The sequence below is a fragment of the Echinops telfairi genome, unplaced genomic scaffold (genome assembly GCF_000313985.2).
Source record: "Echinops telfairi isolate 266 unplaced genomic scaffold, ASM31398v2 ScPeMD7_60;HRSCAF=208, whole genome shotgun sequence".
Classification (NCBI taxonomy): Eukaryota; Metazoa; Chordata; class Mammalia; order Afrosoricida; family Tenrecidae; genus Echinops; species Echinops telfairi.
Genome location: NW_022103958.1, coordinates 4,882,561 through 4,887,779, shown reverse-complemented (window position 1 = coordinate 4,887,779; position 5,219 = coordinate 4,882,561).

Below are 5,219 nucleotides of genomic sequence, written 5' to 3'. Positions count from 1 at the left end.
CTCAGGGACCGGTCTCTCCTGACTCCTTGCTTCTAAGGCACATTCTGGCTGTCCTTCCAAGTCGGAAGAAGGACCAGGCTGTCCGCTTCTGAAGAATCGGCCATGGAAAACCAAGGGCCGTATAGGACCCTCAGAACCAGCAATACCAGCTAGTCTCACACACACTTCATCAAAGAGTAATTCCAGCCGGCACCTTAACCAAACTCACTGCCATCAAGATGATGCCAACTTACCGTGTCCCTATAGGGCAGGGTAGAACTGCCCCTGTGAGTTTCCAAGACTAACTGTTGACAGGGGGTAGGGTGGGTAGAAAGCCCAACTGCTTGGTGGTTATGCCTGCTTACCTTGTAGTTTTAAGGCCAATACGGAATCCCTCCACTCCCAGGATCCCCTGTCAACACAGTAGGAGTGAGCGCATTAACGTTTGGCCAGTATGGTCCACGAAGGATGTTGTACATATCCAAATCGCTCTTGGAAAAGAGGAAGGTTCTCCACCCCTGTCCTAGAGCCGGGAGCCTGAATTTGGTCTTGTAGCCCCCTAAAATGGTGAGAAAATAAATCCCAATTTGTTCATGCCACCCATTGGTGGGTGGTAGCTCTGTGGTGGCAGCTCTAGATAACCAAGCCCCACATCCTGCCCGCAGCCTGTCGGAGATGCTAAGAGTGGAGTTGGGAGCGAGGGATCCAGGCTGGTGGTTAGGGACCCGCCAGCATCCAGGAGGGATACTCACGTCTTGGGTCTATAAAGAGAGAAGAGCGTTCTGGGCAGAACGCCAGGGAAGATGGATATCAAGAGACATCAAGGACAGAGGGTTGAGAAAAACCAAGGTTGAGCAGGAGAAAAATGGTGGGAGAGGGGGAGAGGAGCCAGAAGAGGTTGAGTGTCCCAGAAACAGGGGTGGGGGTGGGGGCAGGCAGAGGTGTCAGCTGCCGTCTGAGAGGCGGAGTAACCTGAGAGGAAGACACAGTGCCCGTTCACTTTGGGTAGGAGCTGGGTAGTAGTGAGACCTCTGGCGTGGCAGGGAGGGCAGGGAGTGCAGGCGTGGAGACACGGCAGAAGTAGGAGCACTTTCAGGAAGGCCCAGAGAAAGCCAGCCGTGGGGGGTGGGAGGGGAGATAAGAGATCAAGGGCAGTTGATGGTGGTTCTTTCTCAGATCAGAGAGGAAAAGGCTGAAGGTCCTACAGCAGCGATAAGATCCAGGGATCTGGGAGAGGACCCCTTAGGGCCAGAGGAGCCTGGGCAGTAGGAAGGGCAGATAAACATGGGCGCAGAAGGCGGGGGAACAGACACCTGAGGGAGACGCCGGGCTGGCTGTAAAGTCAGGGCTTCCACTGGGGTGACAGTTGAGCTGGAGAGAAGTGGGAGCGGTTGAAATAGACGTGTGGGAGATGAAGTGGACTTTGGGCATGACCCTCCACCATTCTTTCAGACTATTTATGGGGTGTCCTTCATATTCAGGGCACCGTGCTAACCTCGAGGCACAAATAAAATGTATCTTCTGATAACGAGCTTATCATCTCCCCGCTCCTCTTTTGTGACTAGCCTTCACGTTGCAGGCATTGGATGGAGTCCAAAGGGATATTTTACTCCCGCTTTGCAGCTTTGGGAAGCGAGGCTAGGGAGGAGAAGGGACTTGACCAAGGTGACAGGGCAGGTAAGGGATGAGGCCGGGATTGGAACCCAGGTCTGCTTGGATTCTGAGTTCATGCTGCCTCTCCAGGCAACCCCACATCCTTGACCCTCTCCTCATCCTCGACCCTGTCCCACACCGGTGTTTTATTTTATTTTGTTTTGTTTCCACACACGGCCCAATCGCGTGGGGGCCCCTGGGGCACCCAGCCTGGCATGCCCAGGGTTTGGCAAGCTGCTTAAAGTGGAGTGGTCTTCATACCAGCCTGTGTCCCGATGCAGAATGATCTCCACACACAAGTCACCTGCGGACACGCCTGCCTGACCCACCCCCCAGGTGCCATGTGCCCCTGCCCCTGTTGGGGAGCATCTACAATGCCTTCCCCACGGGGAAGCTGCAGCCTCTGCACTCTATTGTCAAGCCTGGCTTTCACTGTGCCACACGTCCTGCCACAAGCCCTTGTCACACCTGGAAAGCAAGGAAACAAGGAGAGCAACTGGGTGGGGGGGGGCACCCATCTGATGTAGGTCACAGGTGCCCCTTCCAGGCACAGGAGAGACACAGGCTGAGAGGTCAGCTCCCAGTGAAGAGTGGGGGCTCCGATGTCATGCTGCAAGGAAGTGTGTGACCTTGGTAACCTGCCCAAGCCCATGTTCTCATCTGGAAAAGAACATCTGGCTTTATAAAGGAAAACTGGCAGGCAACGCTCCCCCCACCCCACCCCAATGCTACCCCCACCTCCACCCCCCACCCCAATGTATTGTTTGATCTCTTGACTGCTGTTTCCATAAGTATTGATGTGAATCCAAACAGATGAAATTCTTGACAACTTCAATCTTTTCTCCATTTATTATAATGTCACCTATTGGTCCAGCTGTGAGGATTTGGGGTCTTCTTTACATTGAGTTGGCATCCATAGCTAAGGCTGTGATCCTTGGTCTTCCTCAGCAGATGCTTCAGGTCTTCCTCACTTTCAGCAAGCAAGGTTGTCAATAAGCCTTCCTCTAATGCTGATCCACATTCTTCTTCTTCATAGAATCCAGCTTCTCTGCTTACTTGCTCGGCATCGAGATTGAATAAATATGGTGAAGCATATCACTCGGTCGTACACCTTTCCTGATTTCTAAATCACGCAGAACGCCCTTGTTCTGTTGGCACAGCTGCCTCTTATTCCACGTACAAGTGCCGCATAAACACAATGAAGTGCTCTGGATATTTCTAATTCTTTTCAAAGCTATTCATAGTCTGTTATGATCTGCACAGTAGAATGCCTTTGCATAATCAATAAAACACAAGTAACCATCAAAAGAAAGAAAGAGAGAGAGAAAGAGAGAAAGAAAGAAAGAAAGAAATCCCTGGGAGTGGGGGTGGGGGTGGGGGTGGGGGTGGGGGGCCGTAGTGGGTTGTGAGTCCGGTCGCTACGCTAGCTGCAAGGTCGGCAGTTTGAAACCACCAGCTTCTCTGCAGGGAAAAGATGAGGCTTTTGACTCCTGTCAAGGGTCACAGTCTCAGACACCCACAAGAGCAGCTCTCCCCTGTCCTATTGGGTCCCTATGAGTGGGAACCAACTCCAGCCAGGGAGTTAGCAAAAGCTCTGACACAGCATCAGGTGCCCTATGCAGTCAACACTCGAGAGAATTAGCCATTCTTTCCCGCGCACCGAAGTCGTGGGTTGGAGATGGTCTGTGGAGGCGGCCAGAAGAAAGTCAGGCTGGACAGGGGAGGGGGGCTCCGCACATCTCTGTGGATTCTTGGGAAGCTGGCGGAGACACCGCAAAGAGATAAAGCGGCCAGCAGCTAGCCGGCGCTCAGCAGGGAAGTGAGAGGGCAGGGAAGCCTCATTGGAAGAGGACCAAGTGGGGAGCTCCACAGGCAGGAAAGAGATAAATAAACAAAAACCAACCTAGAAACCCAGCAGCTAGTCAGCTGGTGACGTCATGTCAAGTCCATGGGAACTGCCTTAATTCCTGGGCGAGGTGGCTTCCGAGCTAGGCTGTTTGGCAACAGAAAGAACCTACAAAGGGCCGTCCCCAGGGCAGCCAGGAGGCTGGGGCTCCCCCAGAAGGTCCCCATCCATCCCTTCCCTGACAGAGGCTTCTGAGAAGCCCAGAACCTCCTTTCCTTGACTACAGGGCTCTAGGGAGGAAGCTTGCCTGTAGCCCCAAAATGTAATACCATACCCCCCAACCCACTTGGGAACGCGAGATGGAGAGAAAGGAGATAGGGAGCAGAGGTGACGGGGGTGTGGGGGTGTGGGTGGGAATTACAGCCTAGAAGGCAATGGAGGCCAGCCTGGGGGTGCTTTCAGACTGAAAGCCAGACAGCATGGTGGCCTGGTGGCAAAAGGTGTGAGTTCAGGTGTCAGGGGGACCTGGATTCAAATCCTGGTCCACCAATTATGGGCGGAGCCATCTTGAGCAAACCAATCACTTGAGTGACAGCTCAGGGTCCTAATCTGTATCATAGAGGAAATGACAGCGTCTGCCGGCCCCAGATGTGGGGAGGATCAAATGAGAAATCAGTGAGGGTCCGAGTGTATGCAGGGGGTGCAGCAGAGCGGCCAGGAGACCACCGTGGGGCCGTAGGAGGGAGACAGCCTCTGGGGTGAGGTATCAGGAAGGGGGGTTGTGGGTTGTGGCTCTGGAGATGGGCTTTGAAGGATGGGCAGGCTTACCCTAGGAGCGACAGAAAAGGGGACTGGCTCCAGGCAGTACGCATGACCCTCCAGGCAGTACGCACGACCCCAGCAAAGGTGAGACCACCGTGGGAGCAGCAGTGAGATGTGGAGGGTCTCTCCTCAGTCAGTGGGAAGACACGGGGTAGACCAGATGTCTGTGCAGAGGGCACTGGGGACTGGGGGGAACAAGGGTGTCTTAGTTGGAGCTGCCTCAGGAGACTCCTGGGACCACCAGAACTTGAGCCGGACTTCACAGCAGGGAGGCTTCAGACGGAGATGTCACCGAATGGTGGCAGTTTCCAGAATTAGAAACACACATGGGTGGAGGGGAATGGATGGATCCCTATGACAGATAGGGTGTGATCAGAGACAGGAAGATCAAGGTGAGCAAAAATTAGTCTGAGTCATGAATGGGAGGGGTCCGAGCTGGAAAGTGAGCCAGGGGCCTGACACCATGTCCCATGTGGAGGTTCAAGTGCCCTGCACCCCAAGAACAAGATGAGATGATGCAGGGAGGGGCGAACGGGGAGAGATGGAGTTTAGAGGGGGGTGGCGGAGATGGGCTTCAAAGGGGCCTCTCAGTCCCTCCTTCTGAAAGAAGCTATTCCCTGCTCCCATTAGCCTGCCATCCCTGAAGCAGACTGAACTTCCTGGGAGACGCTGGCCTGCAGCTTCTGAGGAGCAGGTCTTGGGTCAGAGAGAGATCTGTGAAGAAGGCTGAAGGGCTCCAGGTGGGGGAGCCCCCTCCCTCGCCCCGCCCAGGCCCCACAGCCCCTCCTCATCCGTCAGGTAGGACTCAGAGAGTTCTAAGCCCAGGGACAGGAGGTGACCGTCAAACTAGCCCACCCCCAAATTCCAGTTCTCTCTGGGCATGATCTGCCCGTACCCCTCCCCAAAAGCCAGTGGGATG